The sequence below is a fragment of the Hyperolius riggenbachi genome, chromosome 11, assembly GCF_040937935.1.
Source record: "Hyperolius riggenbachi isolate aHypRig1 chromosome 11, aHypRig1.pri, whole genome shotgun sequence".
NCBI lineage: Eukaryota > Metazoa > Chordata > Amphibia > Anura > Hyperoliidae > Hyperolius > Hyperolius riggenbachi.
Genome location: NC_090656.1, coordinates 246,489,624 through 246,515,511, shown reverse-complemented (window position 1 = coordinate 246,515,511; position 25,888 = coordinate 246,489,624). Strand labels below are relative to the sequence as shown.

The 25,888-nt window shown below is 46.1% G+C and overlaps 1 protein-coding gene across 12 annotated transcripts in view; it reads right to left on the bottom strand.

Annotated features, from left to right (window-relative positions):
* The window catches only part of ANO1 (anoctamin 1), a 1,209,699-nt gene that overhangs the window by 144,593 nt on the left and 1,039,218 nt on the right, over window positions 1-25,888 (bottom strand). The gene's annotated exons all lie outside the window — the stretch shown is intronic.

Sequence of the window (25,888 nt, the reverse complement as noted above, 5' to 3'; positions counted from 1 at the left end):
TACCTGGGGCCTCTGCCAGCCCCCTGCAGCCGCCCTGTCCCCACGCAGCCACTCACCGATGCTCGGGGCCTACTCTACGGCTCACATTCACTTTGTGTAGTTCGGGGGAACTGCGCCTGCGTGCCTCCTCGCTCACGTTCCCATAGCCGGACAAATACTGCGCAGGTGCAGTAGAGATTTTCTTGTGCTGCGGTACCGCAGAACGCTCCTGGCTACAGGAACACATACTAGGAATAGGATACGCGTGGCCAGGGCGCAATGTATGTCGACTTACAAGTGAACCGCCATTACGGGAAAAAAAAGTGAGCCAAAGCAGGGGAACAGAGGATCGGTCCAGGACTGCGAGGGCGCAGGTCTGCTGCTGGGGGCTGGCAGTAGCCACAGCTAAGTGAAGCTAATTTTTTTAAGCAGTTTACAGTTCCGCTTTAATGGATAGAAACACATCTTTATGTGACATGATACTGTGAGGAAATCGGGATTCAGAACAGTTTACCCCGACATAACCAGATTTACTCATAATGGCCGTTTTCGAGTAACTTCGACAAAATTGTTCATAATTTCAATCACCAGTGGAATGGATTACTGCTTCGACTTAAAAAAAAAAAAAAAATAATAATAATGGTTCAGATTGTGGGAAATTGGAAACAAAATGACTTGAGGTTCCCCTTCCCAAGCCTCTGTAACCCCCTTGTCCCCCATGCAGACTGGGATAGCCAGGAGCCCCGGCAGCATGGGGCTTCGCACCCTGAGCTATACCAGTCCATGCTTCCAGAAAGAGTTATATGTAAATAAAAACGCAACTTCGAATAAAGCACATCAATGTTCTTAATTAACAATGTACTTACCTTTAATTAATGTTCCCACGCCGATATCCTCGAAAATGATCCCACGCCGATATCCTCGAAAATGATCCCACGCCGATGTCCTCGAAAATGTTCCCACGCCGATGTCCTCAAAAATGTTCCCACGCCGATGTCCTCGAAAATGTTCCCACGCCGATGTCCTCGAAAATGTTCCCATGCCAATGTCCTCGAAAATGTTCCCACGCCAATGTCCTCGAAAATGTTCCCACGCCAATGTCCTCGAAAATGTTCCCACGCCAATGTCCTCGAAAATGTTCCCACGCCAATGTCCTCGAAAATGTTCCCACGCCAATGTCCTCGAAAATGTTCCCACGCCAATGTCCTCGAAAATGTTCCCACGCCAATGTCCTCGAAAATGTTCCCACGCCAATGTCCTCGAAAATGTTCCCACGCCAATGTCCTCGAAAATGTTCCCACGCCAATGTCCTCGAAAATGTTCCCACGCCAATGTCCTCGAAAATGTTCCCACGCCAATGTCCTCGAAAATGTTCCCACGCCAATGTCCTCGAAAATGTTCCCACGCCAATGTCCTCGAAAATGTTCCCACGCCAATGTCCTCGAAAATGTTCCCACGCCAATGTCCTCGAAAATGTTCCCACGCCAATGTCCTCGAAAATGTTCCCACGCCAATATCCTCGAAAATGTTCCCACGCCAATATCCTCGAAAATGTTCCCACGCCAATATCCTCGAAAATGTTCCCACGCCAATATCCTCGAAAATGATCCCACGCCAATATCCTCGAAAAATGATCCCACGCCAATATCCTCGAAAAATGATCCCACGCCAATATCCTCGAAAATGATCCCACGCCAATATCCTCGAAAATGATCCCACGCCAATATCCTCGAAAATGATCCCACGCCAATATCCTCGAAAATGATCCCACGCCAATATCCTCGAAAATGATCCCATGCCAATATCCTCGAAAATGATCCCACGCCAAAATGCTTTATGAGATTAATTGAAGATCTTGGCGCACCGGCCGCAGCTGTCAGCTATATAGTAAGTTTATCTGAGAGCTAAGCATCTCTAAATTCCCCTCCAATGCTGCCCATTGGTCTATTACCAGACCAATGGGAATCTGGCGCATCGACCAATGGGGAGCATACTCTATGAAATGGTATACGACCAATATTTCCCAGACCAAATGTCAATTGGGGAATTTAGATTTTTAATTTTTTGTTTGAGATCACTTAATATGGATCAGATTTCAGCAGAAAGGCAAAAGACACCATATTTTATGCATAAAAAAAAGCGGGAAAAAAATGTAAAACCGTTTGTGAACCACCATAAGCATACATGCTACTGGACATGCTTGAGGGATATGAAGGTGAAAATGTGTAATAAATTATAATTAGTACATGGCAAGGAAATGAACAGCGCTACTTAAAAACAGATAAGTGCCTACCTGCAAAAGAGTGCAAGCCCCACTTGTGGGATAAAATACACACCGAGCATATACAGTCTACCACTGGAGGATGTTGGTTTCCTGTAACAGCTTGCATGCAACTTGTTCTCCCACTGCGGAGAAGTCATCCTTGATGGGAGGGGACCTAACACTAACTAAATCCTAACCTATGCATATGCATAGCCTGGGTGCGCCACCAAGTAAAATTAAAAATTGCGCAAAAGGTGGATCAGCGCATCACCAGGCCGCCTCCGATCTGAGATGCGCTGAGCCCCCCCAGAAACTGCAAACACACCTTGAACCCAAAACAGAAGCTCTGCATATACACCAAAAGCATGGCTGTTAAGTGGGAGCAGCTGACCAAAAATGAATTAAATTAGTACATGGCAAGGAAATGAGCAGCGCTACTTAAAAACAGATAAGTGCCTACCTGCAAGATAGAAGAAGTATACATTATAATTATTCTGCAATTTACCAATGCAATCTTGGAATCCACAAAATTCAGAATTTTGTCATAATTGAGCAACATTTTTAAAATGTAGTTGGATTTGACATTTAGCAATTCTGACCGTCTCTAGCCAGCACCTACCTGCAGGTTATATTTTTCGTTTTCCCCTTTCTGAAGAGATCCTGCTCATACTTTTATATTAGGTTAGGCCCCGTTCACACTTGCGGTTCGAGTCCGCAAGTGTCCGGGGGTCCGGGGGCCGCAAAGAGACCGTACGGGTCTCTGCGGTGGCCACAAGTTGCGGATCCGGAATGTATCAGTTCCGGCTACAATAAAGTAGCCGGAACTAGATACATTGCAGTGCCAGAAAGGCACTGCAAGCATGGGGGATACCGGCGTGTAGTCCGGGCCCCCCAAGTGGCATAGGACCGGTGCTGGAAGCATCCGGTTCTATTGCCAGTGTGATGGGAAACATCCGTTTCTCATTGCACAGCATGGCCGCATGTTCGGGTCAGGATCCGGCCCGGGTGCGTGGGCCGGATGACCGGACCCGAAAAATAGCGCATGTTGGAAAAGTGTCCGGAGTCCGGATCCGATCCGGCTCCGTACTGTACGGAACGTACGCATGTGAATGTCCGCATAGACTTTGCATTGCTATGCGGAACGTACGTTTCGTTTGTACAGTATACGGTCCGGATCCGATCAGGCGAATCCGGACAGCGAACGCTAATGTGAACCGGGCCTTATCTTGTAGACTTGCATTAATTTTTGCTGTTCTTTTTGAAATCTGGATTTCCAGAATACTTTGCACACTGACATTTTATTGTGTATGGCACATGCAATGTTTTTGGCCCCGGTCACAATGTTTCCGAGATGCAAACAAAGTTGTCTTCATGCACAATATATAAACAAAACACGTTTTTTTTTTTATTTTTGTTGCTAAATGTTACAGTATTGTGTAAACTTTTATAAGTACTGTAGTTCAAAACATTGTAAAAGCACTTTAAAAAACAACCCAAAGACACAATTTATACTATATAAGTCCAAATCCAAAATTCTCCTAAAGTATCCACGTTTCACCGCATAGAACACATGACTCAACCTACAAACCTCTCCCAGAACGGAACCGGCTTAGGGGACACCCTGTGTGTAGATTATAAATAGATAGCCTGATGTTTGACAACTTACTACTGATTTGTCATCAGGTCACGTTATTCTCTCTCATGTCACTGTTATTATTAGTGTGAAGTCCAAACATTACATCAGCAGTTTATGATGTTTTTATGGTTTTTGAGGTTTTGTTTGAATATCAATAAAGCTGGTTTTGTTACGGCATCACTGTTGAGCGGTTAGGCATGTGGCATGCGCTGCTATACATAATTGTCTTCCTCGACGTCAGGAAACCGGACAGCAGCTTTTCAAGCTCAGGCGACAAAGGGCTGAATATGTACTCTGTACAGCCCCATAGAAGTCAACATATTATATTACCCAAGGAAGGGAAGAGCGCATAGCAAACCAACAGGGTCAGATTTCACGAGGCAGATTATTATAACGACATGTATATTGTCATAGACAATGTGTACGTGCAATCACATATAAAGATACTAAAAAACAAACTGACAGACAGGCGTGTTAAATGGTAGATTTGCCAATCGCTCTCTCACCCCTCACAATATTCATGTGTAATTTTTAATTTTCTAATTATTTTTGTTTTACGATCAGCTCTCTTAAAGTGCACCTGAACTTCAAATGCTTTTGCAAGATTAATTCCTTGAGTTTTGCTCAGAAAGAGAATTCCACACATACCGTACATCGTTTGCACAGCTGAAATTCCCTTCACAAGATATTGATCTCTCACTCTTTTACTAGTGGAACCTTTGTGAGGGAGTTGATAAGAGAGCCTTAGAATGCACACACAAGGAATGCCGATTGGGAGTCGATCTTTCAGGCATCGGTTTGAGACAGTGCTGTACAGACGTGCTGCAACACCACAGCAATTGGAGGAGGAAGGAGGGCGTGGCACAATACTGGATGGCTTCCAGGGGGAGGAGTAAGGAGGAGAACAATGCACTCAGCTGAGACAATCCAGTACTCCGGGAACTCTGGACAATGCAACCAGGTCCACTGTGCACATGCCAGATTCTTAACAGAGTCAACCCCAATATGTTCCCTCAGCCAAGAACACTCTAGTACAAGGCTAAGGGCTGGGGCACACCAAGAGCACTTCTGAGTGCTTTTTAAAACGCTTGCGCTTCAACAAGCGCTTGGCTAATATATTTGAATGGCATGGAGCACACCAGAGCGATGTGTTTTTTTCCCAAACGCAAACGTGGCTCCTGCAGCATTTCTGCTGATTTCTGAAGCGATTCAGCCTCAATGTTAAGTATAGGAAAGTGGAAAATCGCTCTGAAAAGCGCTAGATCGGAGACATTTTACAAGCATTTTTGTTACAGAAGCTGTCCAGTTACAGCTCTACTGTAACAAAATATAAAAACGCTACACCAAAACGCTCCGAAAATCGCTAGGCATGCTTAGAAAATTGCTAGGCACATGCCTAGAATCGCCTTAACCTCCTTGGCGGTAAGCTGCCGGAGGGTGCCGCTCAGGCCCTGCTGGGCCGATTGACATAATTTTTTTTTTGCTGGACGCAGCTAGCACTTTGCTAGCTGCGCCAGCACCCCGATCGCCGCCGCCGCGCGCCCGATCGCCGCTATCCGGTGCGGCGCGCGCCCCCCCCCCCCAAACCCCGAGCGCTGCCTGGCCCATCAGTGCCAGGCAGCGCCGAGGGGTGGATCGGGTCTCCCAATGACGTCCCGACGTCGGTGACGTCGGTGACGTCATCCCGCCCCGTCGCCATGGCGACGGGGGAAGCCCTCCAGGAAATCCCGTTCTTTGAACGGGATTTCCTGATCGGTGATCGCCGAAGGCGATCGAAGCGGGCGGGGGGATGCCGCTGAGCAGCGGCTATCATGTAGCGAGCCCTCGGCTCGCTACATGATTAAAAAAAAAAAAAAAAAAAATTTAAAAACTGCTGCGCTTCCCCTGGCGGTATTTTTCATACCGCCAAGGGGGTTAAAAAAAAATCACTTAAAGCGCTAAGCGTTTGCTTTTACGCTAGTGCTTATTGGTGTGCACTGGCCCTTTGCTGTGCACTGAATTCTAGCCAAGTCAGTGTGACACAGAATCTGCTTCATTCAGCTGCAAAACGCATAAACAGCCTTTAGAACTTCTCAGCCCATTCTTGTTATTAGCAGTGCTTCCTCAGCCAAGTACAAGTGTTTGGGCTTCTGTTTCCTTTCAGGAGAGCCAATACTGCATTTCACCGTTAGTCTAATTGCTCCATCCATTGCATAGATGAAAGCACTACTTTATTAACCCTTGCAATGGAAAAATAAAAAAGGGAACTCAGAGCTTAATAAGTGCTACATGAACACGTTTATCTCATCAGGTCACAAGGTAAGTTTTATTTCTGCAGCAACTAAGACTTTCTAATATACATAAAACAAGTAAACTTGCTGTATATCATAGTTATAGCATATATAGACTCAGAACTTCTGTATCCAGCTGTGCAGATTACGCAGAAGCCTATCAGGTATACACGCAGCTCTGTGTTTGTTAGGAATGCATTGATGCTCATCGGTCACCTTGACTATAGACATCAATCTCGTCTTTACCTCCTTATGTTTATATAACAAATTGGCTAGTTAGGTCTGGTTCCCGCCCGATATATGGGGTAGTTGCATTTGCTGAAGAGTTCACACTATTCATGTAACTTTTTTCTATAAGAAAAAAAAAAAAGGGTTTTGTTTTACTGTGTGTTGATTGTTAAATGTGCATTTTGACGCATTTCGCATTATTGCCTAATAGCATTGTTAAAGAAACAACTATCTAAAAAAAAAAAAAAAAAAGTGGGCAGTTAAAAATGACAGAACCGACACGTTTTGTCCTTCTCATGAGGGATTCTCAGGGTTTTCTTTGTTTTGAGAATCAATCCCCCGTGAGGAGATGGACTGGCCCAAAACCTGGTCCTTTAACTGTAGGCACTTTACTTGGCCTGAGGAAGAGGGTGTCGTCCCACAGAACGCGTTGCCTGTGCTCAGTAAAATTGAAAATTATATGAATATATCGTTATGGAGGTAAGCCACCTCCTTTCCTTATTTTAGTTGGTTTTATCCATCATCTGGGCATTTCTCACCCCCTTTGAGCTCCGTGTTGTGAATTCTTCAGCCATGGTTTTGATCTGTAGATTGGTCTGTTGCTTGCGGACAGACATACTTGGCAGCTCAATACCTCTGCATAACGTTGATCCAGATATGGCTTTGAATGTGGCGATGGAGAGTTTGTAGTGGTTTTTGTGATTTAACACTTTGGAGCACTTCTTTACTGATCAAGCCATGGTCTTCCCAGAAGTAACAAATGGCGTGAAAGTTGGACTATAAAAGTCATGTGTAGAAAAATTGAGGCTTTTAAATTGTGGGTGTGGAGAAAGCTACTATGCTGCCCCTGCGATCGCGTTTCTATAAGGGCGGCTGAAAGCACGCATATGGAAAGGAGTCCTTACAGTTCCTAGATTGTCAGAGAATCTAACCAGCCAATACTTAAACAGAAACTGTAACCAAGAATTGAACTTCATCCCAATCAGTAGCTTATACCCCATTTCCAGTGAGAAATCTATTCCTTTTCACAAACAGATCATCAGGGGGTGCTGTATGGCTGATATTGTGTTGAAACCCCTCCCACAGTGTGATGTCAGGACCATGGTGCTGACATCACACTGTGGCAGCCTTGTTGCATTGTGGGAATTAACAGCTGTTTACAACTGCCAAAAAAAGCAAGCAGCATCTCCTACCACTGACATCACCTGCCAGCAGTAAAAATGTCACCATGTGATAAATGTCAGAGCGTAAATCTGGGAGAGGAAAGATTTTACAATGAGCAAACACTGACTAAATCATTTATATATAATTATTGTAAAAATGAAGCACTTTTTTATTACAGTTACATTATTTGTCACTTGAGTTCCTCTTTAAAGTCTACCCGAAGGGGGAAAAGGTGCCCTTTGGGGGTAATTGACTCGAGAGGCGGATCCTAAAGAGGCTTCCCCCTTCTTCAGCAGAGGGGATCCAGCGCTAGGACCCCGGGAAGTCTGCCAACAAGGGCTTGTCAACGGTGTGTGCAGCTTTCCCTCCCGCCTATGCAGTAAAGCTGACCCAACTGGGTTTGGCCATTTCCGCCAGAGCAGAAAACCGCTACTGTGCAGCGGCCACTGACATTTTTGTTTTCCTTTTGTGGGGGGAGCCAGTGCCGGATCACGGCTGCCGAGGAGGGCGGGGGAAGCCTCATTAGCATCCAGAGGCTCTGATTTTTATTATAATCCAAGTTATAGGTTGACTTTAACCATTTCACCTCCAAGGGTTTTTCCCCTTAAAAAAAAAAAAAAAAAAACAGAGCAATTTTCACCTGTCAGCGCTCCTTCCATTCATCAAACTATAACTTTATTACTACTTATCACAACGAAAATCTATATCGTGTTTTTTTCGCCACCAATTAGGCTTTCTTTGGGGGGTGGGGGGGGGTACTTTTTTCTAAGAATTATTTTATTCTAAAACTGTTTTAACAGGAAAAATAAGAAATAAATTGAAAAAATTCATTATTTCTCAGTTTTCGGCCATTAGTTTTAAAATAATACATGCTACCGTAATTAAAACCCACACATTTTATTTGTTCATTTGTTCCAGTTATTGCAACGTTTAAAAGGTTTTCCTAGCACAATGTTTGGCGCCAATATTTTACTTGGAAATAAAGGTGCATTCTTTCAGTTTTGCGTCCATCCTTAATTACAAGCCCATAATTTATAAAGTAACAGTAATAGACCCTCTTGACATACATATTAAAAAAGTTCAGTCCCTGAAGTAACTTATTCATGTATTTTTTTTTTTTATTTGTACATTTTTTTTATTTATTCTCAAAAAATGTTTTGGGCAACTATTGGGGAGTGTATGAGGTCAGGGGTTAATTTAAGAATGTAAAAATAAATTTCTAAATAGGTCCTTTATTGAAAAAAAAAATGTAGATGTCCTTTTACTTTTTGGCCACAAGAGGTCCTCGCCGCTCACTTTCTTATGTGTAGTGTTACTACGCATAGAGGAAGTGATGCATGGACGTTCTTTGTGAATGGCAGCTCTCTCTCATAGACTGCTGCGGTCATTCACGCGGGGACTTCAATCAATGACTGGGAACTGCATTCCCATTCATTGATCTAGCGGCTACCGATCAGCGGCGGTAATAAGCAGCAGGGGGAGCGGGAACGCACGGCGGGGAGGGGCATAGTAGCTACGCCCCTGCAAGCAGTTATGGCATTGTGCAGGGACGTAGTTAGTTACTCGTCCCGGGGAGAGGAAGTGGTTAAAGAAAGAAGGTCAGACTGTTGTCGCTGGAAGGGCTGATACTACTATTAAAACTCGAATACTTTGGTCACCTAATGAGAAGAACGGAATATTTGCAGAAATCCTTGATGCTTAACAAAAATGAGGACAAAAGAAGAAGCGGATGGCAGAGGCTAGGATTGATAGACTGCATGTGAAGCTATGAGCATGCCCATGCAACAGCTGAAAGAAGCAGTGATTGACAGACACATCTGGCATCCGACTGTTCATGACTCTATGAACTTTTGTAGTCGACTAAACAAATGAGAAGGAGGAGCATATACTTTATTGCTCGTGTGTTTACCACAATCGATATTTAGATGGATCTCTGAGTGGGTGGTGGTTTACTATTATTTACGCTGGATGATGTATGTAAGCCATACGACCCCTCCATTATTAATGGGTGTAGCAATCAGGAATATGCGGAGGAGTGGTGAATTATAAGTAAATGGTTTACTCAATAGCAGTTTACGTTGGAGGTTGAGTGGTTTAACAAGTCTCACAAGAAACTCCACTATCAGAGGAATGGGTCTATGAAAACAGAAAACCAGACAAAAGAACACGGTTATCTGCAGGGATGATCAGATGCTGGCTGTTCCTGTCATATCCACACTGACAACTATGGCTGGAATCTGCTGCGTATGGAACGCATGCAATACATCTCCCACTTAGAGAGGAACTGAAGCGAAACGGGGGGGGGGGGGGGGGGGGGAAATAAGAGAAATCAAGAAATGATTGATATTCGCCATGTAATTTGTTCCTAATGTTTGATCCACAATCAGCCTGTACACATGTACCGGCCGGAACTTGGAACTCTAGTCGTCAGGGGGATGTCACTGGATCCATCTTCCTCCGTCGGCTGGAGAGCATTTCCCTTTAGACACGTTTGTACAGGGATCTGTCCGTGTGGAGGTTAATATTTCCATTGTTACGGCACATTTTACGCTAGGTTAGATGAGCTGTATATGTTCCCTCATATCGGTCTGTATAAGGCAGGGCACACATTTGGGAAGATCTGCAGCATTTTGCAGCAGTTCAAAAACCACATGTAATGATTGTCTGTGGTCCGGACACTTTTTTAGTAGGCAGCTGCGATTCTGCAGATCGGAAAAAAACATTGCATGCGTTTAAGAAAGCACACCCAAAAAGCATTTGCGGCAAAACCCTTGCGGGAAATAGTCTGCGGGTCCCACACACGTGACCCCCCTCGACATCTTGTAAAAGGTGGCCACTAGTAATACAAACTTGATTGTAAAAATCTATGTAGTAGAAGGCAGGGCCGGGCCAAGGCATAGGCTGGAGAGGCTCCAGCCTCAGGGCGCAGTGTAGGAGGGGGCACAATTCATTCAGCTGTCATTCCTAATTGTGTATGAAGCAGAAAGAAATAAGAAAAGGGGATACATAGCAGTGACTGCAAGCCAGATAACTAGATATTAAGGTGTTGGGGAGGTTGTGGGCCCTGTGGCCCTCTTATTCTAATAGCAATCAGTGTGTGACGGCTGGGGTGGGATGGATGGAGGGGCGCACTTTGGTGTCTCAGCCTTGGGTGCTGGAGGACCTTGTCCCAGCTCTGGTAGAAGGGTATACAGAGTGACTAGACAGATGTGGTAAGATTGGACAATCAAGATTGTATCATTAGGGGGAAGGCTTTATGGATTCCCGATCCTCAGGAAAGTGGAGCTTGCACTTGAATGACAGCAATGTCGGTCCTCCTACTTCACGTGTCGTCCTGGCCACAGCATCGATCTAGGCAGAAGATTAATATCCGGGACGGATATGCAGGAATGACGTTCTGCGCTTTGCAGGTTTGACAAGCAGTGAAATGAATGTATAATAAGCATCGGAACAAATGACTCAAAACCCACATAAAGTGGGTGGAAGTAGGATTGTGTAACGTGCTCCTGCGTGCCGTGGGACGCCATATTGCGACTCATCCACCATCGCTAGACACGGGCGGAGGCCGATGACTAAGCTGGGTCTATTCCGCTGCTGTATAGCCGTCCAGCCCAGTTCACAAAAATCCATCACATAAGTGTGTGTATGTAGCGGCAAATACAGGGGAAAGTCCAATTATTTCAGTAATTCAACTTAAAATGTGAAAATAATCTATGAAATAAACTCATTATATGCAGAACGAGATATTCGAAGCCTGTATTTGTAATAATGCTGATAATTAACCCATTCGCGTTCCGTCGTTTTCACTTGAGAAATGTTCACCTCCCATTCATTAGCCTATAACTTTATCACTACTTATCACAATGAACTGATCTATATCTTGTTTTTTTCCGCCACCAATTAGGCTTTCTTTGGGGGGTACATTTTGCTAAGAGCCACTTTACTGTAAATGTATTTTAACAGGAAGAATAAGAAAAAATACGGAAAAAAATCATTATTTCTTAGTTTTCAGCCATTATAGTTTTAAAATAATACATGCCTCCATAATTAAAACTCATGTATTGTATTTGCCCATATGTCCCGGTTATTATACCGTTAAAATTATGTCCCTATCACAATGTATGGCGACAATATTTTATTTGGAAATAAAGGTGCATTTTTTCTGTTTTGCATCCATCACTATTTACAAGTTTAGAATAAAAAAATATAGAAATATTTCATCTTTACATTGATATTTAAAAAGTTTAGACCCTTAGGTAAATATTTACATTTTTTTTTTATTATTGTAATGTTTTTTTTTTTTAATATTAAACATTTTATTTGGATAGTTTTGGGAGGGTGGGATGTAAACTATAGGTTTATAATGTAAATGTGTGTTGATTTTTATTTTTTTTTACTTTTAGTTGTAGTATTACTTTTTGGCCACAAGATGGCGGCCATGAGTTTGTTTACATGACGTCACTCTAAGCGTAACATACGCTTAGAGAGACGCATGGAGGAGGTAACAGCCAGAAAAGGCGCAGCTTCCGAGAGAAGCTGTCGCTTTTTCAGCGGGGGAGAGGAATCAGTTATCGGGCACCATAGCCCGATTCACTGATTGTCTGGCTAACGAACCGCGGCCGGGAGTGCGCATGGTTTCTGGACGTAGTTTCTAAGTCCAGGAACTAAAATAGGTTAAGACTTACTGCTTATCAGAACCCCAAAAATCTAAATCTCAGCCCATTAGAATATTGTGAAAACGTTCAATATTCTCTGCTCAAAGTGTCAGAATCTAATCAGCTAATTCATCCAAAACACCTGCAAAGGGCTCCTATGTCATACATTAGCTTCACCCTTTAAAGAGGAACTCCAGTGAACATTTTACTGTTGGCAGGTGATGTAGCTGCTGCATGGTTTTTGGCAGTTGGAAACAGCTGTAAACAGCCATTTCCCACAATGCAGCAAGGTTCACAGACAGGAAACTGCCAAAAAAAGTTTGCACTTTTCTTGTGGGAGGAGTTTCTTGTGGGAGGGGTTTCACCACAATATCAGTCATACAGCGCCTCCTTATGGTCTGTTTGTGAAAAGGAATAGATTTCTCATGTAAAAGGGGGTATCAGCTACTGATTGGGATAAAGTTCAATTTTTGGTCAGAGTTTCTCTTTAAGTTGAATTCCTGAAATAAATGTTTTTTTTGCACGAGATTCTTATTTTTCGCGTTTCACCTGTAATAGAAGGCAGTAAATTATTCAGGATACCCACTTACGGTAAATTTCTTGTTTTAGCATCAGAAAAACTTCCTCTAAATATTGCGGTGTATTGGTATGTGGCCCCGCCCTTCCACTGATGTCATAGCCTAGGCCAGTGATGGCTAACCTTGGCACTCCAGCTGTGGTAGAACTACAAGTCCCATGACAGCTCTAAGCATAACTCGGGAAGGCAGAGGCATGATAGGATTTGTAGTTTTGTCACAGCTGAAGTGCCAAGGTCAGCCATCACTGGCCTAGGCTGTTTAGCTATGTGGAATTCTCCTCCCAGAGCATTCTGGGAGACAAGGTATTATTTCTAGGAATTTCTCAGAAACAAATATTTCGCCGGGATGCATATCTCTGTCTGTCTCTCTCCACTTTCGCCTTGCAGCGCCGGGTCCCCAGTTAAAATCCCAGCCAGGGCACTATCTGCACAAAGTTTTTATGTTAGCCCAGTGTCTGTGTGGGTTTCCTCCAGGTACAGCAGTTTCCTCCTACATCCCAAAGACATACTTATAAGACATACTTATAGACTACAATACATACACTATACAATACATACATAGACATAAGACTATGATAGGGATTAGAGTGTGAGCTCCTCTGAGGACAGTCAGTGACAGGACTATGTACTCTGTACAGTGCTGCAGAAGATTATTATGCTATATAAATACATAATAATAATAATAATAATAATAATAATAATATGGTAGGACATCAGACTATGGCTATGGTAGGATTAGAGTGTGAGCTCCTCTGAGGACAGTCAGTGACAGGACTATGTACTCTGTACAGTGCTGCAGAAGATTATTATGCTATATAAATACATAATAATAATAATAATAATAATATGGTAGGACATCAGACTATGGCTATGGTAGGATAAGATTGTGAGCTCCTCAGAGGACAGACAGTGACATAACTATGTACTCTGTAATGTGCTGCAGAAGATGTCAGTACTACAGTGGGGTGCGAAAGTTTGGGCAACCTTGTTAATCGTGTTGAATTTCCTGTATAAATCGTTGGTTGTTACAATACAATAAAAAAAAGTCAGTTAAATATATCATACTAGCACCCCCCCCCCCCCCCAAGCTTAAGCTAGAGGGGGAGCGCAGATGGGGACCCAGGTGAGGGAGGGGTCCGATCTTTCTCCCCGCCGCTATGCCCAATACCCCCTTCCTGCCCGCTGCCCCCTCCAGCTCGGCGGCAAGTGTAGGACCGCCCCTGGGGGCAGGGCGCTACTTCTTCTTGCTTGGATCGGCCCCTTCTTGCTTTGACTGACCCTGGGGGCAGGGCGCTACTTCTTGCTTGAAGGTTGAGGCACTTAGCCTATTATATAGATAGATAGGAGATGCACAGAGTGATATTTGAGAAGTGAAATTAAGTTTATTGGATTTACAGAAAGTGCGCAATAATTGTTTAAACAAAATTAGGCAGGTGCATAAATTTGGGCATCACAAAAAAGAAATGAAATGAATATTTAGTAGATCCGCGTTTTGCAGAAATTATAGCCTATAAACGCTTCCTGTAGGTTCCAATGAGAGTCTGGATTCTGGCTGAAGGTATTTTGGACCATTCCTCTTTACAAAACATCTCTAGTTCATTCAGGTTTGATGGCTTCTGAGCATGGACATCTCTCTTTAACTCACACCACAGATTTTCAATTATATTCAGGTCTGGGGACTGAGATGGCCATTCCAGAACATTGTACTTGTTTCGCTGCATGAATGCCTTAGTGGATTTTGAGCAGTGTTTAGGGTCGTTGTCTTGTTGAAAGATCCAGCCCCGGCGCAGCTTCAGCTTTGTCACCGATTCCTGGACATTGGTCTCCAGAATCTGCTGATACTGAGTGAAATCCATGCGTTCCTCAACTTTGACAAGATTCCCAGTCCCTGCACTGGCCACACAGCCCCACAGCATGATGGAACCACCACCATATTTTACTGTAGGTAGCAGGTGTTTTTCTTAGAATGCTGCGTTTTACTCCATGCATAACGCCCCTTGTTATGCCCAAATAACTCAATTTTAGTTTCATCCGTCCACAGCACCTTATTCCAAAATGAAGCTGGCTTGTCCACATGTGCTTTAGCATACCTCAAGCTGCTCTGTTTGTGCTGTGGGCGGAGAAAAGGCTTCCTCTGCATCACTCTCGCATACATCATCTCCTTGTATAAAGTGCGCCGAATGGTTGAACGATGCACAGTGACTACATCTGCAGCAAGATGATGTTGTAGGTCTTTGGTGCTGGTCTGTGTGTTGACTGACTGTTCTCCCCATTCGTCACTTCAGTCTATCCGAGATTTTTCTTGGTCTGCCACTTTGAGCCTTAACTTGAACTGAGTCTGTGGTCTTCCATTTCCTCAGTATGATCCTAACTGTGGAAACAGACAGCTGAAATCTCTGAGACCGCTTCCTGTATCCTTCCCCAAAACCATGTTGGTGAAGAATATTTGTCTTCCGGTCATTTCAGAGTTGTTTTGAGACCCCCATGTTGCTACACTTCAGAGTAAATTAAAAGAGGAGGGACACTTACAATTGACCCACTTAAATACGCTTTATCTTAATTGGATTCACCTGTGGGTCACTGAGCTTACCAAGCCAATTTGAGTTCTAATAATTAGTTCTAAAGGTTTTGGAATCAATAAAATGACAACAATGCCCAAATATATGCACCTGCCTAATTTTATTTAAACAATTATTGCACGCTTTCTGTAAATCCAATAAACTTCATTTCACTTCTCAAATATCACTGTGTGTGTCTCCTATATGATAAATTTAACTGACATTTTTTATTGTAACAACCAACGATTTCTAAAGGAAAATGACGATTATTTGCCCAAACTTTCGCACCTCACTGTATACAAATACATAATAATAATATGGTAGGACGTTAGACTAGGACTATGGTAGGATTAGATTGTGAGCTCCTCTGAGGACAGTCAGTGAAATGACTATGTACTCTGTAATGTGCTGCAGAAGATGTCAGTGCTAATTGGATCAAGCTTAGTAGCCTAACATGCTACAAATGCCTGGTTAAAGTTTTCTGGGGTGTCACAGCATGCTAGGGTGCCACACTAAGACATTGTATTTTCACCAGATGAATCAGTGTCAAGGCCAAGGCAGAGGCTTCAGCCTCAGGGCGCAGTGTAGAAGGGGGTGCAGGGCGGGGCCAAGGCAGAGGTGGGAGAGGCTCCAGCCTCAGGGCGCAGTGTAGGAGGGGGTGCACAACTCACTCAGCTATCATTCCCCTATGGTGTTTGAAGCAGAGAGAAATAAGAAAAGGGGATACATGGCAGTGACTGCAAGCCAGATAACTAGAGATTAAAGGGACTCCGAGCAGTGCAGAAACTATGGAAAGATGTATATCATTTTAAAGCTGTCTTTCTCCTCTTTCCAATGATATATAAAACACCGCCCTACGCCTTTTAGTTTTCGCTATTTTCGCGATCGAATTTGCCCCGGCTGCGACTTCGATCGCGAAAATAGAAAAAACTAAAAGGCGTAGGGCGACGATTTAGGTGTCGCCAGAAAGAGGAGAAAGAGAGCTTTAAAATGATATCCATCTTTCCATAGTTACATTGTATTACACAGGGCGACTTTTTCTGCTGAATGGAGCTGCTGACTTTGAGAAAAAGTCGCCCTGTGTAATACAATATAACTATGGAAAGATGGATATCATTTTAAAGCTCTCTTTCTCCTCTTTCTGGCGACACCTAAATCGTCGTCCTACGCCTTTTAGTTTTCTCTATTTTCGTGATCGAAGTCTCGGCCGCGGCAATTTCGATCGCGAATATAGCGAAAACTAAAAAGGCGTAGGGTGGTGATTTATATATCATTGGAAAGAGGAGAAAGAGAGCTTTAAAATGATATGCATCTTTCCATAGTTTCTGCACTGCTCGGAGTCCCTTTAAGGTGTGTGTGGTGTGTGGTGTGTGTGTGTGTGTGTGTGTGTGTGTGTGTGTGTGTGTGTGTGTGTGTGTGTGTGTGTGTGGTGTGTGTGTGGTGTGTGTGTGTGTGGTGTGTGTGTGGTGTGTGGTGTGTGGTGTGTGTGTGTGTGTGTGTGTGTGTGTGTGTGTGTGTGTGTGTGTGTGTCCGTGTCCCTGGGGCGCCTCTTATTCTAATAGCAATCAGTGTGTGACGGGTGGGAGGGATGGAGGGGATAGAGGAGCTCAGTGTTTGCCCACTGAAAAATCTTTCCTGCCTATAAAAATGATCACAGGTGGTGATATCTTTACTGCTGGCAGGTGAATCACTGTGGAATGTTTGTGTACTGTGAGTTTCGAAATGGGCAGAACCCCCACCTGGTCTCCCAGAATGCTCTGGAGTGGAAGGCTGCATAACTTAATAGCCTAGGCTTAGAGATTCCTCACTAGCACAGTACCACTGGCCTTCCATGTACCACGACCCTAAAAGTGGCTCAGTGGCCTGCTGAGACCAGATTCCTGGTTTCATGGTTCTCTCCTTCCACCCGTCCCAGCGTCTGACGGTAACCTGGAGCACGGATTCGCACAAGCGCAGTACAAGGCGGTTCATCTTCAGAAGGACTCGGCGACCTGAAGACACAGCCGGCAGAAGATTGGAGGGGTGGAGGGGCGGGAGTTTCCATCAGTACTAACGCATGGGCTATTATTCTTTCATTATATTGGTGTTATGTTATGCGATTTTATCTCCTCTATCTGAGATGGGAATGAGTGGTGTGTAGAGTGCGGTGGAACAATTCTTCATTAACATCAGGAAAGGAAACACCTTTTTCATTGCCGGAGACCTATCCAAAGATGACAAAGGCAGAAACGCGAAGCAATGAGTCATCGTGCTCCCTCCATTATACAATCTGTTACGGAGACTTAACTGAATTATTACCCGCTGAGCTATTATCACCCATAACCAGACACAATGCCACTGACAGTTCATGAATATGGATCCTGTTCATGTCACACAAGCTTATTATAGCCTTACGTAACCCAGGGAGACACATTCACTTCATATCTATCTATCTATCTATCTATCTATCTATCTATCTATCTATCTATCTATCTATCTATCATTTATTGTAGAAGCAGAAGAATTAGCTGTGATAGCCCCAAAAAAATGATGTAGGCAAAAAAACAAAAACAAACAATAATGGCTAACTTGGAAAGTTTAGTTATGCGAGCTTTCAGGAAATGAGTCCCCTTCTTCAGGCATATTTCCAGATGTTAGCTGAGAGGGATATGGAGGCTGCCATATTTATTTCCTTTTAAGCCATGCCAGTTGTCTGCGAGCGCTGTGATTACAGCGCAGAAGATTTGGGAGCAGCCGGCACCACCATAGACCGTAATAGGAATTACAGTTATAGCGGTGCACAGGGAGTAACTTCGGTGCCGTCAGAAGATGGAGCTGAAGTTTCTTCAAAAAACACTGTAATTTGGCCGCCAGCAATAGTTGGAAGCCGGATTACATTACTCCCACACTATCCACGTGGACCTGGAGGGGGAATAGTAATAAACACCGCCGGGACTTGTGCAGCAGCAGGATAAGCCGTATATCGGCTGTATCCTGCGCCCAAGTCTCCCAGCGGCCAATTCATATGTATGCGTTGCCTGGCAGTCCTGCTGACCCTCTGCCTCTAATACTTTTAGCCATATCCCCTAAACAAGCATGCAGACCAGGTGTTCTGACGGCGTGTGATTCAGATTCCACAGCAGCCAGAGAGATCAGCAGGGCAGCCAGGTAACTGGTATTGTTTAAAAGGAAATAAAAATTGCAGTTTCCATATCACTCTCACTTTAGATGTACTCGAAGTAAAATACTGTATGCAGGTCAATAGTGAACATGAACATGGGAAACTGTACCTAACAACAAATAACCGACACATGGGAAATGGTACCGAATATCAAATAACCGACACATGGGAAATGGTACCGAATATCAAATAACCGAGACATGGGAAATGGTACCGAATATCAAATAACCGACACATGGGAAACTGTACCGAATACCAAATAACCGAGACATGGGAAACTGTACCGAATACCAAATAACCGACACATGGGAAACTGTACCGAATACCAAATAACCGACACATGGGAAACTGTACCGAATACCAAATAACCGACACATGGGAAACTGTACTGAATACCAAATAACCGACACATGGGAAATGGTACCGAATATCAAATAACCGACACATGGGAAACTGTACTGAATACCAAATAACCGACACATGGGAAACTGTACTGAATACCAAATAACCGACACATGGGAAATGGTACCGAATATCAAATAACCGACACATGGGAAACTGTACTGAATACCAAATAACCGACACATGGGAAACCGTTAGAGTTGGGCCGAACCTCCGATTTTAGGTTCGCGAACCTGGTTCGCGAACTTCCGCGGAAGCTTCGGTTCGCGTTAAAGTTCGCGAACCGCAATAGACTTCAATGGGGATGCGAACTTTAAAAAAAAAAAATAATTATGCTGGCCACAGGAGTGATGGAAAAGATGTTTCAAGGGGTCTAACACCTGGAGGGGGGCATGGCGGAGTGGGATACATGCCAAAAGTCCCGGGGAAAAATCTGGATTTGACGCAAAGCAGCGTTTTAAGGGCAGAAATCACATTGAATGCTAAATGACAGGCCTAAAGTGCTTTCAAACATCTTGCATGTGTATACATCAATCAGGTAGTGTAATTAAGGTACTGCTTCACACTGACACACCAAACTCACCGTGTAACGCACCGCAAACAGCTGTTTGTGTAGTGACGGCCGTGCTGGACTGGTGCGCACCATGGCGAGAGTGCAGGTTTTGGTGGCTTTACAGCCCATATGGTCGCCTGGCTGATGTAGCTGAATGACAGAACAGTGACTGTCCAGCTGATCAAATTTGGTCTGACCACAATGAGGCAACGACCTTATTATCGTGGGTGTGCCCCCCGAGACACTCATCTAGGCGCCGGTCATTGCTTCATTGTGATACGCAAGCCCCTTCACCACGGCAAGGTAATGATCACGAAGGGGAATGGGCGCATGTACATGCCTTTTCTTTTGTTGTTGCAGCTGCCCGCAGTGCAGCCAGAAAAATTAGGCAGTCATGTACACGCACCAGAAAAATTATTACAGCGGCCGCTGCTAGCAGCGGCCTAAAAAATTCAGCAATCCGCCTGGAGTCCCGGACTCTGTTGGTGGTGGCGGAGAAGGTAGTCAAGCGGCCTGCAGGCAGACATGCTGTGGAGGGACTGAGAGCGACTTAGTCTTCTTGGGGCAGGCCAGGCAGCCAGTCACACGGCGTGCAGGCAGAGATGCTGTGTGTGCGGGGACTGACTTAGTCTTGGGGCGGGCAGCAGCCCTCCGGGATCCATGCCTCATTCATTTTGATAAAGGTGAGGTACTTAACACTTTTGTGACTTAGGCGACTTCTCTTCTCTGTGACAATGCCTCCAGCTGCGCTGAAGGTCCTTTCTGACAGGACGCTTGCGGCAGGGCAGGAGAGAAGTTGGATGGCAAATTGGGACAGCTCTGGCCACAGGTCAAGCCTGCGCACCCAGTAGTTCAAGGGTTCCTCATCGCTGTTCACAGCAGTGTCTACATCCACACTTAAGGCCAGGTAGTCGGCTACCTGCCGTTCCAGGCGTTGGTGGAGGGTGGATCCGGAAGGGCTACGGCGAGGCGTTGGACTAAAGAACGTCCGCATGTCCGACATCACCATGAGATCGCTGGAGCGTCCTGTCTTTGACTGCGTGGACACGGGAGGAGGATTAGTGGCAGTGGTACCTTGCTGGCGTTGTGCCGTCACATCACCCTTAAAGGCATTGTAAAGCATAGTTGACAGCTGGTTCTGCATGTGCTGCATCCTTTCCACCTTCCGGTGAGTTGGTAACAGGTCCGCCACTTTGTGCCTGTACCGAGGGTCTAGTAGTGTGGCCACCCAGTACAGGTCATTCCCCTTGAGGTTTTTTATACGGGGGTCCCTCAACAGGCAGGACAGCATAAAAGACGACATCTGCACAAAGTCGGATCCAGTACCCTCCATCTCCTCTTGCTCTTCCTCAGTGACGTCAGGTAAGTCAACCTCCTCCCCCCAGCCGCGAACAATACCACGGGAAGGTTGAGCAGCACAAGCCCCTTGCGATGCCTGCTGAGGTTGTTCTCCTGCCGCTGTCCCCTCCTCCTCCTCCTCCTCCTCCCCCAAAGAAACACCTTGCTCATCATCCTCTGAGTCTGACTCGTCTTCTGCACACGACTTCTCTTCTTCCTCCTCCTCCCCCCTCTGTGCTGCCGCAGGTGTTGAGGAAACAGCTGGGTCTGATGAAAATTGGTCCCATGCCTGTTCCTGCCGTAACGGTTCCTGGTCACGCTCATTCACAGCTTCATCCGCCACTCTACGCACAGCACGCTCCAAGAAGTAAGCGTAGGGAATTAAGTCGCTGATGGTGCCCTCACTGCGGCTCACCAGGTTGGTCACCTCCTCAAACGGCCGCATGAGCCTGCATGCATTTTCCATCAGTGTCCAGTTGTCGGGCCAGAACATCCCCATCTTCCCAGACTGTTTCATTCTACTGTAGTTGTAGAGGTAGTGGGTCACGGCTTTCTTCTGTTCTAGCAGGCGGGAGAACATGAGCAGGGTCGAGTTCCAGCGAGTCGGGCTATCGCAAATGAGGCGTCTCACCGGCATGTTGTTTTTGCGCTGAATTTCCGCAAAGCGTGCCATGGCTGTGTAAGACCGCCTCAAATGCCCACAGAACTTCCTGGCCTGCTTCAGGACATTCGCTAAGCCAGGGTACTTTGCCACAAATCTTTGAACCACTAGATTCATGACATGTGCCATGCAGGGTATGTGTGTCAGCTTCCCCATATGCAAAGCGGCAAGCAGATTGCTGCCGTTGTCGCACACCACGTTGCCTATCTCCAGGTGGTGCGGGGTCAGCCACTCATCCACCTGTTTCTTAAGAGCAGCCAGGAGAGCTGCTCCAGTGTGACTCTCCGCTTTGAGACAAGACATGTCTAAGATGGCGTGACACCGTCTTACCTGGCATGCAGCATAGGCCCTGCGGAGCTGGGGCTGTGTAGCTGGAGAGGAGAACTGCCACTCAGCCAAGGAGGAGGAGGACAGCGAAGAGCATGTAGCAGGAGGAGCGGAGGTGGCAGGAGGCCTGCCTGCAAGCCATGGAGGTGTCACAATTTGGTCCGCTGCGCCCTGCTTGCCATCGTTCACCACCAGGTTCACCCAATGGGCTGTGTACGTAATGTAGCGGCCCTGCCCGTGCTTGGCAGACCAGGCATCCGTGGTCAGGTGTACCCTTGACCCAACGCTCTTCGCAAGAGATGACACCACTTGCCTCTCAACTTCACGGTGCAGTTGGGGTATGGCCTTTCTCGAAAAATAAGTGCGGCCTGGCATCTTCCACTGCGGTGTTCCGATGGCCACAAATTTACGGAAGGCCTCAGAGTCCACCAGCCGGTATGGTAACAGCTGCCGAGCTAACAGTTCCGCCACGCCAGCTGTCAGACGCCGGGCAACTGGGTGACTGGCCGAAATTGGCTTCTTCCGCTCCAACATTTCCTTCACGGACACCTGACTGCTGCTGTGGGCAGAGGAGCAGGAACCGCTCAAGGGCAGAGGCGGAGTGGAGGAGGGTGCCTGTGAAGGTGGAAGGGAGAAAGCGGCAGAAGCAGATAATGCACCTGATGGAGGAGGAAGAGGAGAAGGAGGGTGGCTTTGCTTTTGTGTGCTGCTGCTGCTTTTGCTCAGGTGGCCATCCCATTGCTGTTTGTGCCTTTTCTCCAGGTGCCTTCGTAAGGCACTTGTCCCTACGTGAGTGTTGGCCTTTCCACGGCTCAATTTTTGTTGGCAGAGCGAACAGATGGCTTTGGTCCGATCTGAGGCACACACATTAAAAAATTTCCACACCGCTGAGCCACCCTGGGATGTGGGCACTATGGGGACCTCAGCAGCTGATGCTGAAGGGCAAGTTGGCTGGCTGTACATAGGTGGCGATACATGGTGCCGGACTCTGCCACCAGCTGTTTCTGACGAAGAGCTGCCCCAGCTTCTTTCAGCAACTTCTCTCCTCCTACTACTCTCTGACTCCCCCTCTGAACTGTCCCCCTCTTCATCTCCTCTATTGGGAACATACAGAGGATCCCTATTACCGTCATCATCGTAGTCATCCTGCCCAGCTTCGCTTGCCTCAGACAAATCCAAACTTGCACCATCAGTAGGTCCTTCATCCTCCTGACACGTTACATCCATAGTGTTGCCGCGTAACTCAGACATATGAGCTGGTGAAAATTCATCTGGCTGTAACAACAATGGCTGTGCATCAGTGATTTCACCACTAAATAATTCTTGTGAAGTGTCAAATGCAGCGGAAGTGGTGCTAGTAGTAGCGCTGGTGGCTGAGCAAGATGAGGTGTTCTGTGTCGCTAAATACTCAACCACGTCCTGACAATCTTGGGAGGTGATGGGACGTGCCTTCTTCCGAGCACTGTACTGTGGGCCAGGTCCACACGAAATTACATTTACACGACCTCGCGCAGACCTGCCGGGTGGCCTTCCTCTGGCTCTGGCACTACCTCTACCTGTTTTGTCCATATCGGGTATGCACGGAGTGGTATATCACACTGCGTGCACTCACGTAGGTAGGTGGGTTCACTTAACTGCACAGGTATGCGCACTGATGCGGTGGGTTCACTGAACAGAACAGGTATGCAGTGGCGGGTTCACTGAACAGGTATACAGTGGCGGGTTCACAGAACAGAACAGGTATGCAGTGGCGGGTTCACTAAACAGAACAGGTATACAGTGGCGGGTTCACTAAACAGAACAGGTATACAGTGGCGGGTTCACAGAAGAGGTATGCAGTGGCAGGTTCACTGAACACAACAGGTATGCAGTGGCGGGTCCACTGAACAGAACAGGTATGCAGTGGCGGGTTCACTAAACAGAACAGGTATACAGTGGCGGGTTCACTAAACAGAACAGGTATACAGTGGCGGGTTCACTAAACAGGTATGCAGTGGCAGGTTTACTGAACACAACAGGTATGCAGTGGCGGGTTCACTGAACAGGTATACAGTGGCGGGTCCACTGAACAGAACAGGTATGCAGTGGCGGGTTCACTAAACAGAACAGGTATACAGTGGCGGGTTCACTAAACAGAACAGGTATACAGTGGCGGGTTCACTAAACAGGTATGCAGTGGCAGGTTTACTGAACACAACAGGTATGCAGTGGCGGGTTCACTGAACAGGTATACAGTGGCGGGTCCACTGAACAGAACAGGTATGCAGTGGCGGGTTCACTAAACAGAACAGGTATACAGTGGCGGGTTCACAGAACAGGTATGCAGTGGCAGGTTCACTGAACACAACAGGTATGCAGTGGCGGGTTCACTGAACAGGTATACAGTGGCGGGTCCACTGAACAGAACAGGTATGCAGTGGCGGGTTCACTGAACAGGTATGCAGTGGTGGGTTCACAGAACAGGTATGCAGTGGTGGGTTCACAGCACAGGTATGCAGTGGTGAGTTCACAGCACAGGTATGCAGTGGTGGGTTCACAGCACAGGTATGCAGTGGTGGGTTCACAGCACAGGTATGCAGTGGTGGGTTCAATGAACAGGTATACAGTGGCGGGTCCACTGAACAGAACAGGTATGCAGTGGCAGGTTCACTGAACAGGTATGCAGTGGTGGGTTCACAGCACAGGTATGCAGTGGTGGGTTCACAGAACAGGTATGCAGTGGTGGGTTCACAGCACAGGTATGCAGTGGTGGGTTCAATGAACAGGTATACAGTGGCGGGTCCACTGAACAGAACAGGTATGCAGTGGCAGGTTCACTGAACAGGTATGCAGTGGTGGGTTCACAGCACAGGTATGCAGTGGTGGGTTCACAGAACAGGTATGCAGTGGTGGGTTCACAGCACAGGTATGCAGTGGTGGGTTCAATGAACAGGTATGCAGTGGTGGGTTCACAGCACAGGTATGCAGTGGTGGGTTCACAGCACAGGTATGCAGTGGTGGGTTCACAGCACAGGTATGCAGTGGTGGGTTCACAGCACAGGTATGCAGTGGTGGGTTCACAGCACAGGTATGCAGTGGTGGGTTCACAGCACAGGTATGCAGTGGTGGGTTCACAGCACAGGTATGCAGCCAGACAGGAACAAGTTAAGCCTAACTAATCTTTCCCTGAGAGACAGTCTGCAGCAGCTCGCCCTACTCTAACTAACGCAGGCAGCACACGAGTGACCGTAATGGCCGCCGCTGCCTGCCTTATATAAGGGGGGGTGGGGCTCCAGGGGCTAGTGTAGCCTAATTGGCTACACTGGGCCTGCTGACTGTGATGTAGAGGGTCAAAGTTGACCCTCCATGTGCATTATGGGGCGAACCGAACTTCCGCAAAGGTTCGCCTGCGGGACGCGAACGCGAACCACTGAAGTTCGCATGGAACCGTTCGCAGGCGAACCGTTCGGCCCAACTCTAGAAACTGTACCGAATACCAAATAACCGACACATGGGAAACTGTACTGAATACCAAATAACCAACACATGGGAAATTTTACCAAATAACCTAACCATGGGAAATCGTACTAAACCAAGTAACTGAGACATTGGAAATTGTACCAAATACCAAATAATCGGGACCTGGGAAACTGTACCGAATACCAAATAACCGAGACCTGGGAAACTGTACCGAATACCAAATAACCGAGACCTGGGAAACTGTACCAAATAACCGAGACATGGGAAACTGTACTGAATATCAAATAACCGACACCTGGGAAACTGTACCGAATACCAAATAACCGACACATGGGAAACTGTACCAAATACCAAATAACCGAGACATGGGAAACTGTACTGAATACCAAATAACCGACACATGGGAAACTGTACTGAATACCAAATAACCGACACATGGGAAACTGTACTGAATACCAAATAACCGACACATGGGAAAGTGTACCGAATACCAAATAACCGACACATGGGAAACTGTACTGAATACCAAATAACCGACACATGGGAAACTGTACCGAATACCAAATAACCGACACATGGGAAACTGTACTGAATACCAAATAACCAACACATGGGAAATTTTACCAAATAACCTAACCATGGGAAATCGTACTAAACC